The sequence below is a fragment of the Corvus moneduloides genome, chromosome 2 (genome assembly GCF_009650955.1).
Source record: "Corvus moneduloides isolate bCorMon1 chromosome 2, bCorMon1.pri, whole genome shotgun sequence".
In the NCBI taxonomy this organism is placed as follows: Eukaryota; Metazoa; Chordata; class Aves; order Passeriformes; family Corvidae; genus Corvus; species Corvus moneduloides.
The window spans coordinates 95,023,838-95,046,603 of NC_045477.1; the positions used below are offsets into that span (position 1 = coordinate 95,023,838).

Below are 22,766 nucleotides of genomic sequence, written 5' to 3' on the forward strand. Positions count from 1 at the left end.
AGCAAGTCTGACAGAAATTTTTTGATGATCCCTGTGGTCATACAAGACAAGTGTGTTCCACAGTTACAAGTTTAAATATATACTGGCTCCATCTGAAGTGATTTAGTTTATCTGTTGCAGCTCTGGGTTGACTTAGGGGAGCTAAGGTAATTTTTGCCTAATTTAATATAACACCTCTGATTCCGTGAAGGCAGAAGAGCCTCTGCCAATTTACAACCCATTGATTTGTGGGCTCAATATGGGACTTGACACTCAGCAGCTACATCAAGATTGTGTGGAGCTGTGGAAGGGGTGAGGAAGGTTACCAGACAGCTTCCCTCATCCCAAGATGAGGTGTATGCACTCCACCAAACACTGCTAGGGAAGGTACAGGGAACATCAGACCTCTTAGCCTCCTTCAGTACCACTCACTCCACATTTTAGCTGGCAAATAAATATTCATCAGTGATTGGCAGCAGCCCCCAGCCCCTTTCCCATCAGAATCAAATCCAACAGGTGTGGGTGGGTGGGAGAGCCCCAAATTTAATTAATTTTCAGAGAGATGGGGAGGAAAGGGCAGGGGTCCTTTCACTAACAAATTTATTATGTAACCCACTTCTTATTTTTCCATATATATATGTATATATATATAATATTTTATTTTTACTGCATTGGTTCTCTGATCATCCCAGCAGAGATCAGGCATCTTCAAGGCTTCAGAGGAGTCAATGCAATGAAAACAGGGGCAGTGCTTCCAATAGGGGGCCTAAATTAAGAGTGGAAATGCAAGTACCATACAGTGATTTAGAAGCTTATCCTATGGTTTATATTCTCCTCATGTACATAGCATTTACATAGCACATATTGCTTATTCTTCAGTGGTCTGTGTGTTTAACAGGTTAATTCTATGTGTAGAATGCGGTACCTCTATATGGGAAAAAAGGTGGAAATATTATCCTTTTCATAGCAGGACTTCTCAGTGATTTTACTAAGCCTTCATAAGTCTCACTTCAGCTACTGGGCTGATGCTGGAATAACTATAATTTCAGCACTTATCTCCTTTTCTGTCTGAAAAGAACGAACTAAGAAAAGTGGTGGAAAGAGACAGCTGGAAGTGGAATATTTCTATTTCCCCCAGTCTGAGACACAGAGAAATATAATGTCTCTGAGAGAGCAGGGGAGAGGAAAATATACACTTTTAGGTTTGAAAATGGCTAAGCTACTGGTTGATTCTTTACTCCACCAATTTATCCTGGAAACTGTTAAGTTACTTTATCAGAATTGAACTAATCTCCTTTTGGATGCTTGAATCTGTATAATACAAGCTTCAATTGAATATGAGAGGGTGCATTTAGGGGAGCTGCTATTTTTGGCACTACCACTTAGGAAGTAGTGTAGACTAGTGCAGATGTTGCATTTTAGTTCATTAAACCTAAAATAACAGCCAGGCAATATTAAATCTTCCTGAAATTTCATTCTCATAAGATGGTCACACATATGTATTTTTCCCAAGATTATGACGAATATGCAAAGGATAAAAAGGTTTTTTCAGCATGCATTTTCTTTCCCAGTTCAGTCTCCAAGTCACAAGGCTTTTTGAAATATTCTGACCTTCCTTTCATCCCCTAGGTGACTTGAACCTCAAGTAGAAAGACACATCAGGTAAGAAATACCAGGGTTTCACAGATTCTGATGAGGGAATTACAGACATCTTTGGACAATCCATTAAAATCACCCCAGCCAAGGCAGATAGAGAAAGTCTGGCTGCTTTGGGATGATTCAAGACTTATATTATTGATGTTTAGCCTAAACCAATGTGGAAACATTAGTGGTTTAGAAACTCCAATCTAATCTGTAAAAAAGAATACTTCCATGTTTACTTTATTAATATGTTTGAAGAGTTTTCACGTACAGTGTTAAACAATTTTCTACAGTAATTTAGAGAAAGGTGACATGGTTCAGTAGCATCAAAGACCTTCTGTTTTTTAAAGGAAAAGCTATCTTTAGAAGGATAATATGATGCTATGTGATAAGATAGATGATTGAGACTCAAATCCAAGTGTGTCTCTGTGACAGAAAGGTCTGGGATGGAGCCGAAAGCATTTTAGACCATTATGGTCAGTTTGGACAAAGATTTCATTAATTTTTTTAAAGTTAGTCAGGACTTTCAATCCAGTTAGTCCCAGTTTCATTCAGAGAAATCTATCTCCTAAAAGAGACATCCCAAAGTGAATGTGGCAGTGAGACACTGGTCACCATGGGGTCTGTCACTTTCTGTGTAATTGCTACCATGACCTTCTCTCTGTGGAAAATTGAGATGTAAGAGAGAGTTTGCAATGGATGACCCAGGCAGAAAGACAGCTGTGTCCCTTTTTCTGCTGCTTTCATCTCTCCCAGCTGAGTAGACAAACAGCTTTTATCACTGATGTGCAGAGGAACACAATTTGATCACAAAGGAGAAGTGTAGTGGTGCTTGATGAAGAAGCAGACAGAATACCAGAAGACACTTCAGGGATCAACCCAGCATTTAAAGGAATGGTATCTGCTAAGGAAAATCCCTCTTGTTGACGGCTGAGTTTCCAACAGCTTGGAAAGTTGAGGCACCATGTTACAGGACTGGCAGGTCCTTCACTGGACAAGCAACATTGTCAGACAATCCATCCCAGGACCTCATGGATTAAAAAAAAGCCATACAGGCCATTGCAGGATAAACACAGCCCATCAAACAACTTCCTAACCAGTAGCTGTCTGTACCAAGTGGGGCAGCCACCCTGAATAGCCCTCACCAGGCTGAGAACTGCATAAAGAAGAAATAATGAAGAGTTAAAACACAGAGTGTGAAAGACAACAATTCTTATGGAATACAGTCTTTCCCCCTACTTTCCCTAGCATCCTTTCTCCTTTATTCCCCTTACTAAGGAACAGATAGTGCCTTTAATTTTAAGGAAACTAGAGTGAAACATTTTGGTCCTTGCCATCTTCACATTCCTTCTGATTCTAAGTGTTCACTAAACTCAGCTCCATAATTTTTTCATCTGTGACCAAGGGTAGAGATGTTGGTGGCATGTGTTTGGAAGTGCTTTGGGATAGAGAGACGACCCCCAACAACAGGTAAGGGGTGTTCAGATGATTCTAAATTATGGTAGAGCAGAGACCTATGCATAGGTCTATGTTGCTTCTTTCCTCTGGATTCAACTTGACTGCCAAGCTGGCCCTGAATGTGACAGACAGGAAGAGACTTTTGGGTTTCCTACTCCTGCAGATTGAATCTGGGATGTCAAATTACTACAGACGTTGCAGTAATTGCTGGTCTTCTGATCTGGCAAATATTACCCCTTAATTTAAGATTTATTAATTTCAGTATAATCATGATTTATTATTCCATGTTCCAGACGCATGAAACAAACACACTGTGATTGTTCCAAGCAACGAATCGCTCTGTGTTCCTGACAGCACCAGACTTGCTATTACGTAAAAAATAGCTCACATTCCCTGTGGTGTTCCCAGCAGCACGCTTAAGCAGTTTTAGGCAAAATCCCCTTTCCATAGTCCTCCCCCTCTCACTGCCCCACTGCTCATAGCTTTTTCTCCAAAACCTTACTTCTGTGTGTATAATTTGCTTCTGCTCCTCTTAGCTCTTTTTCTGCCTGCATCCCTGATATCTCTTATGACCCTCTGGAAATAACCAACAGCAACATTTGAGACTACCATTTCACTTTATCTGACAACCAGAGGCCTCAGGAACTTCTGAGCAAGGAGAGGTTCGAAAAACGGAGTAGTTGGCAGACATCTTAAGAACTTATCTAATTTCCAAGGCAGAAGTAACAATGTCTAACTCATTCCTGGCAAATCTAATTTGCCCTTATGGATTAAAATTAGGACTCCACAACCTCCACAGATGAAGGAAGGAAGGGAGGAAGGGAGGAAGGTTGGTTCAGACTAAAGTTTTCAATCTAACATTCATGCCTACAAAGGATGAATAGTGTCAGGCAGAACTTGTCATTTGTAGCTACTCAGATCACACCACAGCAATATGAGAAACACTGAAGAAAGGGTTCCTCCAATTTGTTATGCTGCTCTTGGGAAATGTCTTGGGAAGAAAGTGAGAAGAGAATGTAATGATATCTCTTCATAATACTCTGCCAGCCTCCAGCAACTTTTGGCTTGGGGGTTTCTCAACCTGGAGGCAGTATCCATACTGAGTATCACTTTCATGAACTTGCAGTTCCCTCCTGATTGCCTGAAAGAAAATTCACAGTTTCCAGTAACAGATAGCTCTACTCTGTGCTGCTGAAGAACCATCTTCCTTGTGTTAATTTTGAACATATTACCTACTAGTTTCATCTGAGGCCTCTTAGGTCTTACCTTTGAAGATATAATGAGCAACTGATCTTTATTCATGTGCTACAGGCTGTTCACATCTTTGTCAATCTTTATCATATCTCCCCTCAGCCATCTCTCCTAGGCCAGGGAGTCCCAGTCTACCTATTCAGTCTGTATGAAAGCTACTCCTCATGTCATATCATTCCTCCTCAAACTGTTTCAATACAACAATTTAGTTTTTCAGGTGATGTGGCCAAAACTTTAACATTCAGTTTACTTTTTTGGCTGCTTGTGACCAGTGTACGTTCTGTTGTTTTGGGGTTTTTTTTGTCAATCTATATAACCTCTAAATTTCACACCCTGGTAGATATCTCAGAACCATTACTTTACAGCTAAAGTTACATTTTTCCCCCACGTTCACTGTTTCATGCTCATCTACATTCATTTTAAGATGTTGTTCTAGTGCCCACTCATCCTGTTGCCTAAGATCCTTTTCTCTTATCCTGTTTCTCAGTCTTAGAAGAATTTCCACTAATAATCTCCTATTAATCTCTTTAATGTAAAACCTGTCTATCTTTCAATTTATTTTATGCAATACATGAAAATATCTTCCCTCTTATCCTATTACTGCTTAAGTGTTTTTAAGAGTGTGTGGTGAGGGCCCTTACTGAAGACATGGAAAAGGACAAATAGGCAGATGCTGTCAACCAGAGATCTCCTGTATCTCCATGCTGTTTATTGTCTTACAGGAACCTGATGGATTTGTAGAACATTATCTCACCTCACCAAGCTGTATTGAATTTGTCCCAATGTGTCATATTTACCCAGCTTCTCTACCCTGCATAGTGATTTCTACTAAATTTGTCATTCTTACCAGGCTCTATTTCTTCCGTTTTCTTTTGGAAGCATTTAAAAAGGCTGATGCTGTATTGGATACATTCAGGTGCTCAGTTCTAAGTCTGTTTTAAATAAGAGGCCACGGACTATTATTATTTCAGCTAATTCATCCTTCAGTCCCTTTAGATCTGTTGGATGAACACCATCTGGTTTTAACATTTTCTTCCTATTCATTTTCTTTATTTGCTCCACACCTCTTCTACAGACACCAGCTTGAAATAGATCCTCTGACGACACCCATAAGGAAGCATTCTGCTGCAGAAAGCTCTCCAAGTTCCTCACAATGAACACAGGAGCAAAAAAAAGGAGATCATTTAGCCTTTTCTGTTACAGCCATCTCTTCCTCAAGGACTGGTTATCTGTTGGCCCTATCATTCCCCAAACCCTTTAACTTGCCTAATATTCAAAAGAAGCATACAGCTGCAAATCACTTCCCAGATTACTTCAGACTCATAATATTTTGATGTAAGTAGAAACAGTCACCCTCTCCAATCTGACCATGACTGGGGATATCCTATTTTGCAGAAAGACCCTTCTGTATGGCAACAATTATTTTTCTTCCCAACTATTGTTTCTATATACTACAGATAAAATGAGAAAGTCTGAGATGTAGGCTCAGACATATATTATGATTGAGTATATGAGCTTAGATTGTGCACTTTGAAGTAGAGTCCTTGCTGTTGATCCTCTTAGGCCTGTGCTTACTTTGAACCCTATAAATGCTCAGGCCCTTTAAATAATAGGATTAAAGAAATCATTTGGTTGCTGATGTGAATTTGGTATCTAAAACTTCACACAGAGCTGAAAAAATATACCATCCATTGTCAGCCTGATAGGCATATGGATTGTGTTTGCCCCTGCCAAGTTTATATTCACATGGCTGTCTAGTGGAGTTGCTGTCTTAATGTAAATGAAATTCAAACGTTGTGAGTAAAATGAAGGAAGGACTTGCAACGATGGCTTGTCTTGAAGATAAAGTGTCTCTTGCTGGAAGATAAGTAATTTTTATGAATCATTAAAGAGGAGTCAGAACTCACATTATGAAGCAGTGCTAGTCCTTTTACTTATCCCTAATGTCTAAAAGTCCAGTGAGTCCCAGCTGGGTTGCTACAATGCAAATGCTTTATGTGACTGAGCACTGCCCATCTGTCTGTCCCTGAAGAGCCTGTCCACAATGATGCTGACTCTTCCTTATATCCAGAAGGATTTCCAGGAACTCCTCATTTGCAAGGAAGAGTTTCTAACACTTGGATATCCAGAAAAAAATGTGGAGAAGGGACTGGCTTGTCTGGCAGCAAACACAGCACTGGCAGACAGTGGGAACTTCACTTGCAGGAGAGGGCAGAGGAAGACCTGTGAGGAAGGAAGCTGCTCTGCCTGAGTGCCTACAGCACTTCCACAGCCATGTTCACACTGCTTCTTCTGCTGGCTTTCTCTGTGAGCATGCCCTGGACCCAGAGCTGTTTGCTCTTTCCTTTAGCGATCTGCAAATCCACCCTACATTTGCATTGGTGAACACAGGGTGAAAAGGCAGAAAGGAACCATGGCTGCCTCAGATCCGGCCCTTAGAAGGCCCTTACTTCTCTTTTCTGAATTAGGAAAAAGTGCTATTTTTCTCCCCTTAAAGGATGTTGAGAGAAGAAATACTCAACAATGTGAAATGCAGGCCACGTTAGCGCATAACACACAATGTGTTTAACCTGTGCTCAAGCAAATTCCTGAGTGGGGCTTACATGGTGGAGTTGAAAACTACAACAAACAGAGTTTGTTCTGAGAAATTCCTGTTTTATTGTTCTGTACCAAAAGTGCCATGCTGTATCTCTCTCTTTGAATCCTAATTAGTGTTCCGAGCCCCGAGTGTCCCACTGCCTTCTACACCCAACGTGGAGCCTGTGAGATGTGTTGCAATGGAAACCATGCATAGGAAATTAGGATACACAGCCTTTAAAATATGGGATAAATAACAGAATAATGGGCTTCTGTGTGGCGGCATCTATGGCTTGCAGGTATTTCTGTGTTTTCATATGGTAATCTCTAGGCATGTTGGGCTTTGCTTCCCTAGCCACTGACTACCAAAAAGGAGCACTAGTCAATGCTGTCAATGCTTCCCTCCTACAGAAAACATGCAAATTTCTAGGGAGGCTTTGGTGAAAATCTGCTTAGCTTGACAGGGAATATGCTGGTCTGAAAGCCCATTAGCTTTGATTATGGATTGTCTGAGACAACTTCTGTCTCCACGTATGTGCCCATTTTATTCTCATGACAAAGTACTTCTTTTCCTTTCTAAAGGAGAGTTTTACTCTAATTTTTTGTGATATGGGAGTTCCACAGACACAGGAAAGAAAAGAATATTATAAAAGAGAACCTGTATAAGTGGCCTTATAAAAAATATTACTGAAAATATGAAGTGAAATTGAGGGAATTTTTTTTCTTCTAGCTTTTTCAGTTTCACTAATTCTTGGTAGCATGTCTTAACAGTAGCCATTAAATCAACCTGCAGCAGAAACATTTTGAGTTTTATGGAGCTGATGGATCCCTTTGAAATATCTATGGTCATCCTCCTTCCATGTTTGTCAGAGGGAGTTGGGCAAAACCAGGCAATATTGCTCCAGCTGCTTTCAGAAAAACTAGGACTCTGTGTAACACGACCTATGCTTCTCAAAGCTGATCAGTGTTAGGTCATGAACATTGTTGAAACAGTGTGAGATTTATCAGCATGAAACTGTACTCATTGTGATATAAAGCCAAAGATAAAATATTGTAGTCAGTAATAATTCATCTCACTGAGAAACAACTGTGTCAGAGTGTCTGTGGTTTGGTTAGACAACACACAGCTACAGAAAAGGAAAAATGGTAAGAAAAAATATGAAAATGCACTTTTGTGGTACAAATCTACACGAGTTTGGCACTATTAAAATTAGGAGGAGAAGAAAGAGATCTGAGTTTTGTTAAAATAATCCATGGATGCTTCTGAGAGAACTCCCATTGATATCTGTGGGGCCACAATTTCACCCCCAAGTCAGTATTCACAGTCACTTCCTTCTCTGGCTTTCTTCCTTGTAAAATAGCCTTTTACATTTTCTGTATTAAGGAAGTGTTTGAACGAGCCTGCCCCCTCACAGCCTCTTGCCAGCTGCAGTCAAAGGTCTGCCTTGTTCTGATGGCTTGCTGTTTGGAAGGGAAAAAGTAAAGTTATTCATACATTAATTATATTTTTAAATGCTAGGTAAGAACAAAGTATTATTGTTGGAAAGACTGCCTTTAGAATGGCCTCATTTTGGAAACAGGCTTTGGGTCTTTTTGTTGAATTTCACTTTTAAATTCAAATCCAGTGAAAAATCACAGCATTAGTATGTATGTTCCTGCATTTTATTCCAGCTAAAGACTTTTGGCCAACAGAGTTTTTTTAAAAAGCTAATGCTTTGCTGTACATGATTGGAATGCTGCTTCTGCTCCTTGTTTTTAAAAGGGAACACTGTCAATACACCAGTGGCTGCAGTACTTTAACACTAAGTGCCCAAACAGGATGATTTTCTTATTTTTATTGTTTTAGCCTGAGGCTTGGAAGATAGACAAAGAATTTGAGGACATGAGAAAATTTCTAGTATGCAAGAGGCAGGACTACTCTATTAAAAAATACGAGTTTTGTACGTGTTTTCTTTATTGCACAATTTACTGTGCAAGCACATCAGTTTAGCTTAATAGAAAGATCTTGTAATATCCAGACGAGTGAAGGCAGCTGCCATGTCCACTGGTCCCGCTCTAAAACACTGCACTCTCTGGTGGGATACGCTGCCTTTGAGCTCTAAGTAACTTAGGAAACTCATCTCACCAGTGCTGGGGGCCAGAAGATTGGAGCTCTGAGCAGATCCGACCAGACCACAGTGTAGTGGCAAAACGGTGACTGCTGGAGAACAGGGAGACATGTGGACGTGCTGGCTGCAGTGTCTGGAGACATTCCAAGGCATCCATGTGGGGACAGTAAGTACCAGTATAAGATAGGTGCATGTGCAGACAGTTTGGTATTTTATATTACTTTATTCTTCCACTTACGTTGTGTGCTGTTCTTGACCTGAAAGGTGGAGCAAACTTGTCCCTAAGCATGTTGTCTCAGTGCCATCTACACTGTCACAGCCCCCACCAGGATAACCCTGGAAAGCTAAGCCAGACATGACATATTACCTGAGCACATCAACCATGGCAGTGAGTGCCCATCACTGGTGAGGTTGGATACATGGGGGCAACCTTGGAGGCCATGTCTTTACTCAAACCACATAGGACACCAGGATGCTACCAGGCACTGAGATTCAGTCAACCATGCTGGCTTGTTGATGAGATGCCATGTAGGGCTCTCCCCCTGGGCATGATCTAAGAGAAAATCCTATCCCTAGGACGTGTTTTGGATGTATTCACTTGATTTCAGAAGCCATGAGTGTGTAATGGCTTGGGCACAGCCCCAGGGCTGCATTTGCCACAGGAGCACTGCCAGGCACATTGTCATGGCAGAGCCCAAGAGACAGCCCTGGGACCAGACCAAACCGCTGCACCAATTGCACTGAAGTAAACACCTACCTCTCATCTAAAGTCAGTGCATCTCCAGCAGCTTTAGACCAAGTAATCATCTACCCTTCTGCCTTTGAAATCCTAATGTAGGATCTGACCTCAATACCAAACACTTTGAAGTGGGCAGTCCTTTCCTACAAGCACTGGCTTTGGGTCAGGTCTAAGGAGTTCTACTCCTCATGGTACCAGGGACCTGAGATCCTGTCAAAGCCTGTGAAGGATTCAGCATTTTAAAAAAAACTTTCTTTCATTTAATTTATTGAATAATGGAATAGTACACAAACTCTAGTGAAATCTGTGATAGCTTCTGCATTTAGGCTAAAAGTAAATTAATATTTCTTACCTCTTTGTCATATTTTGTGATCTTTGGATTTAAAAGCCTTTGGTTATAAGAATATTTATAATAAAAATGTATGTGTAAATGCATCTAAACAAATGTACACACATGCACAAATAATCTTATTTTCCCTAAGAGGTGCTCTTTTATTGTCTTCATTTGAAAATTAATGCTCTCTTGAGATGAGGTTAAAAGCAATTTAATGTTACAATATCCTGATTATTGGCATTTGGCAGTTATTGCTAATGCTATTTTACAGGCCAGTTTTGATGGATTCCTGCTTTGACATCCAGTTATGATTCAATGCTTCACTTTCTTTTCCCTTTTCCCTCAGATGCTGTAATCCATAACAAGTAATTGTTTAAAATATGAAATCAGCAAGTATCGCCTGTAATTTTCCTTTTTTTCTTTCATGGCTACTAGGAAATGGTCTGAAAGAGGAGAAAAGAGTAAAATGTTCCTTCTGTTGTCCTCTTTTTTTCCTACTATTTATTCATTTTCCAAACATTGAACATAAAGAAGAAAATGCTGATAGAGGGGAAAAAACTCCAAAAACTCATTAAAAGCTTTCTGCCTGAAGTAATTCAGTTTGCTCTTCAAACCAGGGAAGTGTCTATAGTTAGATATGGCTGTGTTCCTTGAGAACATGAAGACATGACAGTGTATTATTAGTGAAGAAACTAAAGAGCAGCTGTTAGTTAGCACCTGGTTCGCAACAGCAGAACAGGAATACAAAGAGAGACTCTCTGTGTGTGCCTTGGCAGCAAGAAAGGAGCAAACATCTTAAAGTCCACTCTTCCCGTGAGAAAGCAGCACTCCCCTCAAGATGTCTATGCAGAGCCCTGAGAAGTGATGGCAAATAGTAGCTGGAAAGGAAAAAAGGGCTCAAAAGACAGTGAAAATCAAAACAAGGCACTATCTTACCTTGCTGCAGGTCAGTGCTGCCTCTGCTCAGGAGTCTGTGAACGACAGAGGACAGGACAGACTTGCCTCTTTATTGGATTGCCCAAACTCTATGTTTCATAATTAGACAGTTGGGCATCCGTGCTTCGGGTGAGCTATAAATATGATATCTCCAAAGCAGCAGCCATGGGCAGGAGATAAGGACTGCAACATCTCTGTGCTAACCAGCCTTTTAAGGCGTCATGGCTAGAGCTGCATGAGGGCCCCGATGGAAAGGGCTGTTGTGCTCTTGAGTAGTGCCAGCCCATCACTTTGCTGCATTTGGGAGTGCCTTCAGAAGGTGCTGCAAGAGACCCCAAGGAGATGGTGGTACTTCAGGGCTCAATATTTTGGCTGAGATATGAGAAACTCTAATTTATTAATCAGATTATTTGTCAGGCCTTTGGGATTGACAGAAACACCTTAAGAAGTGCTGACTGCTCTGTGGATGTAACAAACTCTAACACCCCTTCATCTGTCTGTCTGTCCGCCCCAGGTGTGCAGCCCTGTTGCAGGGTAGTTTGTGTCTTGTGTCCTGCCTTGTTTTTGCCCTGCATCTCCTTGCACAGGAAGCTGTAGTGACGCCTCACTACAAAAGACAGCAACTTTAGAGATTAGCCTGACATCACAAAGTCAGGCTGTGTTGTCAGTAGCTCAGTGGTGAATTTTCTCCCTTCCTGCTGCAAGGTAAGTGTGATGATGAGTGAAGGGGACACTTGTACGTGAAAAAAGCAAGAGGTTTGAGATGGAAAAAAGCTCTTCCAGTAGCTCCCATCGGGAGAGTCTTGCTGGGTGTGGAGGAAAAGCTGTCCGAGCAAGGCTCAGTGTAGAGGTGGGGTTACAACCTGCCTACCTCCTTGCCAATATTGGGTCCATCTCTGCATTTCAGTGTACTTCTGCAGAGGCAGTTGTAGCAGAGACATGGTCCTTGATACAAAGTTGAACTGTTTCAAGGGGAGGAAAAGGAAAACCTCTTTAAGATGGGGAGGTGAAGAAACAGCAGCAGGCAAATGACTCTCCTTTCCACACCAGCATACTCATCTGAGGAAGTACTGTGCTGTTGAACTGAGGCTGCCAGTTTTTCCTCCTCCTGGCTGAAGAAGCAGTACTTGATGAGGGATTCAATTTCTTTGCTGGATTTATTTATTACTTCCATGGTCCTGAAGAACACCTCATTCCCTTCGTCTCCCTCTTTTCTCTCTTTTCTTCAGGGGTTTGTTTGAGCAATAGTCCTTAGGACTCCCACATTGTCTCTGAGCAGTTTGGGCAGCAAGTGTAGGTCAAGCTGCAGAGACTGGATACTAACACAAACCGTGTGCCAGGCTTTTTGGCATGACAAACTGATTTATGGTTTGACATGGAGCCCAGTCAGGTTCTATGGTTTTAACTCCAAACCAATGAGAAGTTGGCATCTGAGGCATTCATCCTAACATTAAAAAGATCACAACAGCATGTCCTCAGCCTCTGCCAAGCAGCATGATTTGACAGCCTCAGTCAAGCCTCTGGGAGAAAACGACTTTCACACATCTCCTTTTATCCATGCAGAAATGCCTAGCTTCCAAGCACTGTGGATGAGGAGCATGGCCTAGAGACTTTGGTTAGGGAGATAAGAAAAATATCCCACAGATTCCTGGGGAAAGTATTGTTCCTCCTAGATCTAGTGCTTTTTGCCTCGTGTTCCTTTAGCTACCATGTAAACAGTCCTTTCACATTTCCTAGAACAATAAACAGTTATGAAAAGCTGTTTAAGAAGCAAAAATGGGGTAGTTAAGGCATATGTTTGGACAGCTCTGGAAAGCCTCAACCTTTTCATGTTAGCCAATTTTTTTGTTTGCATGATTCAAAGGTCCGGCTGGTGTTGTAGAAACAACATGGATAAATGATGGTTGTCCCCTGGCCCAGTCCAGGATGTTCTGAGCACTAATGACATGTTTAATCCCCAGGTGTTAGCCTGACTGCAGAACATATTTGGATCTGGTGTACACATCCAGCATCTAGGGACCAGCTTGGGATAAATGTTGCCTTCCAGAACACTCAATCTAAAAACCTGAGAAGGTGGATTACAGATCTGCTAATGCAAACATTACTGCTTTTCCCTCTGCTAAGAGCAAATGTTCTCTAAAGCTGGTTACCCCACGTTGTCCCACTAGTGTCATTTTGGGCGCTGCTTTACTCTTGAGGAGCCTCACCAGGGAAAGGACTCCTTGCAAGATGATGCTGCCAGAAAGCTAAAGCATCAGCAACATGTCAGGCCTTGATCCTGTGCTCCTGGCAGCAGGTAACAGCTGAGCCACTTCCTTGAGATGGGCAGGGGAATGCCCCCACACTCAGGGCACCAGCACTTCCAAGGTACAGAAAGGTGGCAGGCTAACAGTAGAGGAGAGGTATTCCTGTGGATGTTGTCAGAAGCAGAGACATCTCCAGGTGTCTCAGCTATACAGTGGTATTGGAATTTAGCCTTTATGAAGACGGATGGGGGCTGAGACTCTCTATCCTAAAGCAGTTATGGTATTGCTTGGCACAGGCCCCCTTGCCATTTCCATGGGGCAGTAGCCTTGCTGCTTCCATGACTAAGGCACAGGCAGGCAGCAAAGCAAGAATTTCAGCAGGTTCCCTACTCCAAGGCAATGGGATGTATGTGTACAAGAAGAGCTGCTTTACAATCACAGAATCATTTAGGCTGGAAAAGTCCTTTAAGATAATTGAGTCCAAATGTGCTTTAGAAAGGAAATGCTGCAAGCTGTAAAGCACAGCTCCTGTGGAAACCATACCAAGGTGCCACTAGCCATTCATTGCTCTGAGGTTAGAGGTTTTAGCACTAATCCCTCTCAATCAGGATTCACCCTGCCGCTCTTTGCAAGTCACAGAAGATGCCAGAGTCTGGGCATCCAAGAAGAATGTAAATGTTCAGGATAGGTTTAACAAACCAAAGTCTAACTAGCTTGCACTGGTACTGTCTTTACTAAAAGAAGAGCTCTACTAATAGATATTCATAGGAATTCATAGGAATCTGCCCTTGCTGTCCTGACATTTGTGTTCATGGCAGGTAGCACAGCGATTAAAACTGTGTAATGATGTTGTTGAGCCTTTAATCTAATTTGGGGGATTTAGAGGTGGGTTCCATACATATGATATTGACTGCCAGAGACTTAGCAGCAGAGCCAGAGGGGAAGAGGGAACCTGTGGAGATTGTGCTGGTAGTTGATATTTTGCAAACACTTCACACTCAGGTCCTCACAGTGAGGAAGATGGGATTAGCATTTGCTGTTATGAACAGGGGATTCATCTGTGTTAGCAAGACATCCGCCTGTCTGCTTCTTCTAGCCCTTCACAGCCACAGGTCACACCAATGCCTTCCAAATTAGACACCTGCACATAAAACTGCACACCTAGCTCCCCCACACCTGGGGGAAGAGCATGCTCAAATGCCAATCCCCACGGAAACCTGCCCACAGCTTTGGCCATCATCTGACATCTTCAGGCCTTCCCAGACCTGTGAAAATGTTTGTGGCAGGCAGCATTTGGGCTCTAGCAACAGCAGGCTCAGGGATGCCAGTGAACTCCACATCTCTGGGAATGGGGAGTACCTGGAGGGTCCCAACTCCATGTCTCTCCTGGTGGACATCTCTCCTCATGGACACCATTGTGCTCAGACTGTGGAGTACAGGTGAGATGTGGGTGCTTTCGTATGAAGCAGCAAAGCATGGTGATTTCCAAGGGCCTCATCTCTGCCTGATTTCCCCTCCTGCCCTGTGTTTTGAGCTGAAGCTCCAAGAAGATGTCATTGCTGCATGATATGCTCAGGCTTGAGAGCAGGTTGAAACACTTGGAGCCCTGTGACCCGCATGTTTTCCATGGATACTCTCATCAGCAATTCACCTCTCCCAGTTTTTGCCATCAAAAGCTGTCATTGGGTGTAAGCCAGTCACCTGTGTGCTTTCTATTGGGACTGGAGGTGCCTATCTCCTGCTGCTCACTACCTGGTGAGAGAAGATGGCTCACACCAGACTTTCTTTCACATAAATTTGGTCACCAGATAACTTCTGGTCACTGAATTTGTGTGAAATATGCCTCACTCAGCATGAGATGCCCTGGCTTTGAGTAGTGTGCCACAAAAATGCCTGTGTTGGGTGAGATGTAGGTTAACCTAGCCTATTTTCTTGCTTCCAGCCAGCAGTTCGTGCTTTGGAATATATATATCCCAAAACAGTTCCTTGAATTCCCCACAGGTTTTGGGTTGGGAACTCTCTGGGACAAAAGCAAATTATATTTAATGACCTTGATGCATTTTTTTTCCTTTTCATTCAGTGAATTTCCTGCTGTTTCTGATCCCAAACTTGAGATGTCTGTTCTCTCCCATGCCCAGCCTCTGCAGCTTGTACCCCGGTGGCTGTCAGAGCTCAGAGCACAGGCAGGAGACCTTCCCCTAGCACAAACAATGCCACGTTTGGGTAAATGATGCAGATGTGCCTTAGTTTGAAAATTCAGATGCCCAGCTCTCTCCAAAACCTCTAAAACCAAACTTTGCATGGAAAACTAAGGGAAATTTTCCCTTTCTGCCTCTCTCCTTCCTGTGTCCCATTCACACTGAGGGAGATGAATCCAGTCCCCAGGCTGCCTTTCTGAGCCTACTTAATAATGGCCCCATGTCTCAGGGTTCATTCTGCAGACCTGATGGCACAGCACTGACAAATGCCCTGAGTAAAGAGAGAGCTGGGTGGTGACTCTTAAGCCAGAGGAAACTCTGGATATATTTTCAGAGTAGAAACGAAGTTGGAAAAGCAGAAATCATTTCCTCTTCACTCCTCCATTTATGTGTCCAGCAAATATCACAGCTCACAAAAGGTCACTGCTCTTAGCAGCTGTTTCATGGCTCCATCTCTGCCCTTTCCCATTTTGGCTGAAATACTCGTTCAGTATGCTTTAGCTGCTGTTTTTGGATCATGCTAAGACTTCTTCAGTCCAAAACTAAATCTACCCTCATAATCCACCAAAATAAGTCCTTACAAAGCTAAGCAGGCTTCACTTAACAATAATAAAACCTTTTGTGGTTTTTAGTGACAGAGGAATCCAAGTGATTGCCTGAGTTCAAAGCAGATGAGAGGAGCAATCCCAGTAACATTGAATTTTGGTGCCCTGTTTGCCAACTTACTTGCCTGTTTGAACTAAAGCCTTTACCCCATTCTACCTAACTCCACCAGTGAGTATATGTGCAAAAAATTCTTTCAGGACTCCTTTTAGAAGAGATGCATTTTCTCCTGAGGTAACCCTTATCTCAGAGAAGTACAGTGCTGTGACGCCAGCAGCGGGATCAGGAGTTGCTGCTAGCAAAATGAAGAAATCAAGAGCCCAGCCTGCTTTGCCTGCCTCCAAGTACGAGGTTGTTTGTATGGATCAGGAATTTTAGCCTAAGCAGTTTTATTTTATCATGCACAAAGACAAGAGCAGATTTTTGTAAATTGCCTTAAGCATGGGTGTAATCAGCAGCCCCCCCATAATAAGTAATAATAATCCCAGCTCTGACATTAATTCATGGTGTGACCTTGGACATGACACTCACATCCGTTACCCAACCTGGCAAGAACATTCAAGTCCCACTGAAGGACAGAGATGGTGCAAGTGCCAAGTGCTTTGAAAAGTAATCAAATTAAGCTCCCAAGGGCTCAGGTTTCCCACTTGTAGGGGAAATTTTGGAAGAGATGACTGCTCAAGAACAAGGTCTGAAAAATACACTGAGATGATAAAAAACCCCAGCCCTCAGTGGATTGGAGTTTTCCACACCTCCACAGACAGTAAAAAGATCTTTCTGTCAGGAGCAATTTCCCTACAAAAAGTCCCATGACTGATAGCTCTTTCCCCATGTCTTTTGACTCAGGTTTCGTGCTGAGTGAGGGGTACCTGGTCCCCAGAAGAGGTGCTTCAGCACCTCAAAATCATCCTGTCTGCACCCATTACTAACCTATTGCAGTCAATAGGTTGTTCTTAGGCTATATAAAGTAGGACTTCAGATGTAAAATTAGTATGACATTCTACTACCTTCAAAGGCACTTCCCAAAATGGTGTGCAAATAGAAACTAGGATAATGCAGCTGGAAATGGTGATAAATCTAAAATCTTGCACAAAAATATTTAAGCCTTATCTGTGTCTGCTCACTGTGAAGTAGGGCAGTAACCCCCTTTCTTGATATTGCCCTAATGTAATCCTGGTGGCTCAGGTTAGCCTGCTGAAGGCCATCATGTGCAATTTGAAGCAAGCCCAGTGACATTAAAAAGTTGTGTTTATGAAGAGCAGCTGCTGGTGTTACAGGGTATGTCCTTCCTTCCCCTGAAGACACAACCAACTGGTAACTCAATCTTTGCTAGAACTTTGCTGAAAGAAGTGCAGCCTAGGGCTACCGTGTACCTGCTAGGCTCTTTAGCACAATGAGAAGAATTTCACTGTAGAGCCTAGATTAGCCTGGATGCAAGCACTCAGATTAATGTCCAACCTGCCACCTGCCACTGCCCCAGATCCTGTACATGACTACAATAAACTTCAAATGCTTCTTTTCTCTTCTCATTGGGTCACTTATTTTCTCATCCATGACATAAAAAGTCTGAAGATGATTGAATTAATACTTCATCTGTTTCAGTGATGCCTTTCGTGAGAGCTCATAAGGATCTCACTGGTGGATGAAAAGAGTTATGTATATTAAAACTGCCAGTAGTTTTATGCTTAAGTTTAACAGAGAACATGATATTTAGCAGGAGGACAGCTCCTTATGCCACCTCAGTTGAACAATAGCTACTTCTGGCACCATCAGGGTTGTTCAGATCTTTCAAAAACAATTCAAAGACAAATTATCAGCTCTATGGGCATGCATTAATTTGAAAGACTTGACAGACATATTTAGCTATTAAGTTTTTGGAGCACAGAAATCAAAACCAAAGCATGCTGAGCAAGTACATGACATGTCTTTGCTATATGGACCTTCTCAGCCAAAACTAGCTAAATTTTTACACACTGATCAAAAGAGCTCTCTAATTTTCAAATTGTTGGGGAAAAAAAACCCCACAGTGTCTTTCCTATGCTTTAAAAAAATGCACTTACATTCAATATGACTGAAGGACAGTGAGATTAGAGTCTTCATCATGCAAAATCTGCATTCTGTTTTTGCACATACCCTGGCAATGAATTTGCTGACCTTTTTCTAATGCTACCTGTATGCATACCTCACAAAACCATCATCCAATGTAACACTAGACCACCTCAGTATTACCACAATTTTCTTTGCATTTTCTTCCATGTTCCACCATCTCTTTTCCTCTTAGCTGCTATGGCTGGCACACTACATCTCCCCTGCTTCCTTTCTGCCCCAGACACCTGCAGTGTCAGCACTGTGGTCTTCCAACCTCCCCTCTCCACTCAAGCCATGACACCTGCAAGGTAATCCTTTGAATTGCTGCCTCCTTAGCATCCTTGCCACCACTTCTTTCCCCTCAAGGATTAACAGATGTTTCCTCAAAACACCTGCCGTTTTGCACCTTCCCCTCATTCCCTTCATCTCCCCATTTAACCTTATTTCCCTACAGCACATTATTACCCTTCGTTTGCCATTGACAAATGTCCTTGTGGTATTCCTCACCTATCCAGCCCCGCACAAGCTGCACGTCCGGCCCCGTTTTGGCAGGGTGTGCCAAAGCAGGGCAGGAGCTGTGGCCATCTGTTGCAGCTGTTGTTTTATGGCTCCTCGCCGCACTGGAGCAGCCCCCGTCTCTCAAGCAGGAGGGCTGCAGAGGGCAGTTGAAATCAATAAATCACCCAGACATGCCAGGTATGCCCAGGGATAGCAATAAGGGCAGCTGCTGAGTGTAACCCAAGCACATCTTGGAAAACACTTCCGTAAACAAATCTGCCATTGAATTTTTGGGCACAAATATTAAATATTCTGGACAGCACGCTGCCGAGATGGAGACGAGAGGTTCACAGCTCTCTTTGATCTGTGATTGTGCTAAATTTAGCTCCTGCTCAGCAGGCAGCAATGCTTCTTCCCATCTTTTAGGAAAAAATTGCTCTTTTGCAAGAATGTATTGAGAAGAAGGTGTTTTTCTGAGTCTCTGCATGAGCCATGGGTATTACCTGCAGTTTGAAATTGATCTTGGGCCTGAACAGATTCAGTAGTTGCCAAATCTAAAGAAATATGAAAAGAAAGACCTCCTGGCATCATAGAGTCTAGAACTAAGGGAGATGAACAAATAGAAAGAAAGTGAAATTGTTATCTCTGCCTTGCATTCTGAAATGCATTTAGAGCATTCAGCTCTGCATATCATCACAATAAATCCTAAAGCAAGACTGGATCCCAGACCTGTGGTCTCTCTGACTGTGATGCTGCTCTGGTCCAGATCTTTTGTTATGTCAGGAAGGGCTCTGGAGACAACTTCGCCTTCCGTAAATAAAATTTTTAGTAAAAAAGATATTGACTATTGGCAGATATTGATGATGATATTGATGATGATAAGGAGAAGGAGAAGGAGGAGGAAGAGGTGAAAGTGTGGTAGGGAAAGGCCAGGGGATCCCAGAAACACAGCTCTCGAAGTACCCTTTCTGGCACTGTTGTTTTAAAGGACTGAATTGAGAAGTCTTTCACATATGGGACCTTTGCTGCTATGATGAAAAATGACTTGCATCATCTCTCCATGTGACTCAAGCAGTTCTGTTCCTTTTCAAACATGTCAGCAGCCCAAATTGCTCAGCTTTTTCTTGGTAGCTCTGTAGATTTGAATGCCAGAATCTTATTGAGGACAACCCTTTCTGTATAGCACTGTCCAGCCAGCAGTGCTTGTGAAAAAATGAAAGTTATTTTCTAAGTCAAAACCATTTTTCACAGAGATGTGATCATGTTAATGTCAAATGACCCAAGATTATTCCTCCTGTACGTGTGACTATTGCAGAGGTATCTATAGCCCTTACAAAAGAAGTTAAAACTTCTGCCATCAGCAACTGGTTTTGAAACTTTGCAGGTGAGGATTTTCACCACTGTCCCATATGAAAACTAAACACAGGGACTGCTTGATGCATCAGCTAATATGAATCCTGGATTTGGGAGAACAGATGAAAAATAAAATTGTGTTAATAGAATATGGAGTATGATAAATTATTTTTGGTTTTAATGTTTCCCGGAAGTCTCTTATCCAGTACATCAAAACCTTTGAAGGAAGAGGATGCCATCTTGGTGTATTGCAGGGTCATAGATCATGCCAAGCATTTTCATGTCATTTTCATCCTGAAATAATTTGATTGCCATTAATTCTTGTCTCAATACAGTCAAGATCTAATTAACTACATGTATTACCACCGTTTATATCTGCTATGATTGTTAACTTATTCATATATACTAGCTGGTGTTTTCAGTGTATAAAAAATTAATGCAAGGAGGCCTGAATCTTGCTCTGCCTTTGAGGAGAAGCTCTCCTTCACAGTCAACATGCATTAAGGTAAGTAGCAAGATATTTGGTCTGGGCAGAAGAACACACCTATCCAGCAGGCACCAACACTTCCCAGCTCAGGCAATGGCATGAGTGGGAGAGGTGTGATGAGGACCTGAAATACCCTAGGGGAGAAAAGAGGTGTGCAAGGACATGCATACCCCTGAATAAACATCCCTTCTATGAAATACATGCTGTGGACCAGGTCTTGCTTAAAGACAAGTTTCCAGCTGAAAGGTATGTAAGCATGCTGAGAGCATTTTAACAGGATAAAACAGATAACAGAATAATCTGTCTGCAGCTGTAAGTTTTCTTTTCTTTAGGCACAGCTGCCTCCAAATAAGGAGATTGTAATGCTGATCTTTGGATTCCTGAATAAATTCATTCCTTACTTTATCTTCAAGCCTGTCTGGTGGTAGGAGTGATTTAAGGATAACTGGCAAGCCACCATCATTCCATTCCCATACAAGCCACAATTCACTAAAGGGGGGTGGACGATTCTCCTAGGAAAGATACAAAGCCAGAGGTAGCCAGATGCTTCTCCACAAGTTGCATGAGACATTGTGAAAGTTGATAATGAGGCTTGTAAAGGAAGTCTTCTTGGGACACGGTCTTCATCTCTGGAAAGCTGGAAAAGTACCTCAGCAAGGATCTCCATCAAGTTCAGGGTGCTAGGGTTGGCTGAACTTTGTGATCTTTGGGATAGAGAGGAGGCTGCTGCAGCTCTGTGTTCATGGGTCCAGCCTGTAGTGAGGCTGAGCATATATTCCTGATAGGCAGACACCCACATGCACACAATATGCACATTGCTGGATATGCACATGCTGGATATCCACATGCACATGGATCAGCACAAAGGGGAATCAGTGCTGTTATCAGTATCACCCGCACTCACACAAACATGAGCAGCACAGACAGCCCCACCTTGTTGCCCCTCTCTGGGGAATCAGGTCTGAAGGCTGCTTCTGGGATATAAACACAATGTACGTCACTTCAGGACATACTTCAGGAGCTGGTCGTAGACACCCTGTCCTCCACTTGGCACCTAGCTCCCAGTCTCCTCCAGCTTGGATCTATGAGCCTGAGAGGTTTGTGATTCCTCTCTGGGTACTGGTACTCCCTAATCCTACCAGTCTGGTCTGAAGCTTGGCAGCACTCACACTAAATGGCTCAGGACAGAGAATACACCCTCAGAGAAGACAGGTAGAAATAAGATCTAGTGAAAATACCAGCTAGGTGGTGGTGTAGAAGCACCATCAAGCTCCATCAAGCAAGTGTACACTCAATTGGGCCCTTTTATCTCCATTCCCCCTCTATTTCCTCATGTTTGTTATCCCCACAGTTCATCTCAATTCCTTCATTTTTCCACTTCTGGTCTTTCCCATCAGCATCCCTTACTGAGACCCACATATTCCCACATTCCCCTGAAAACCTACTGTGAGACTTTTTATCCAAGTCTCAAATTGTCCCTCCTGTGCATACTGCATTAAGTCCCGCATCCTTTTAGGCATTATCTCCCTATCCTGTGTATGGCTCTCTGACCTGTTGGGCTGTCCCATCATGGGGTGTTTCTTTTCTGTTGATGGTGGTAGGGAGTTGATTCACTTGGGCCCTATTTTCACTGCTCAAGTCACTAGGCTGCCTCCATCTGTCATTGATCCTTGCTGCTCTTACTGTTTACTTCTTTCTTACTTGCCCTTTAGACACATAATTTAACACATAAAACCTAAAGTTGCTCTTTGGGTGGCTAATAAAAGTAAAAGCCAAGCAGAACTTCCCATAGGGAGCCATACTACATGCTCTCTTGGCACTCCTGTCTCCACAGACTATATCTAAACAAAGTAAAAGTACCTCTTAAGCACAGAGGAATACCTGGATCTCCAGATCTGCTTGCATGTGTAAGACTAGGTTTCCACAAGTAATTTTGATGGATTCCATCCTGGAATGTCCAACTTGAAGTACATAAAAGAAGCATGATTTCTAGGGGATTCAAATGCCGATGAAAGTCAGTCCTCTGAAAGCTTCATATGCCCACAGAACAGAATCTATCCCCTCCCCTGGAAGCACAAGTGCTGCATTTATCCTCAGCACCTCTGCCTCACATACTCCTGGAACTGAAATAACCCCAATTGCCATAATTTAATTAAACTATCAGTTTGAAATGTCTGACTGTTGTATTGAGACTGCGTGGAAAATATGAGGGCAGATAATTGTGTTAGCTAGGAATAATCAGACAGCTTGCAGTGTAAGAATAGAAAGGC

General features: G+C 42.5%; 1 protein-coding gene across 2 annotated transcripts in view; it reads right to left on the reverse strand.

Annotated features, from left to right (window-relative positions):
• Positions 1 to 22,766, reverse strand: part of FHL2 (four and a half LIM domains 2) — a 54,331-nt gene that overhangs the window by 26,537 nt on the left and 5,028 nt on the right. Inside the window, exon 1 of one of the 2 annotated variants that reach the window (XM_032100423.1) lies at positions 11,024 to 11,121. The exons of the other annotated variant lie outside the window; for it this stretch is intronic. The gene's annotated coding sequence lies outside the window, so the exon portion shown is untranslated. Of the gene's footprint in view, positions 1 to 11,023; positions 11,122 to 22,766 lie in introns of those variants that run through there. 2 annotated transcript variants of the gene reach the window in all.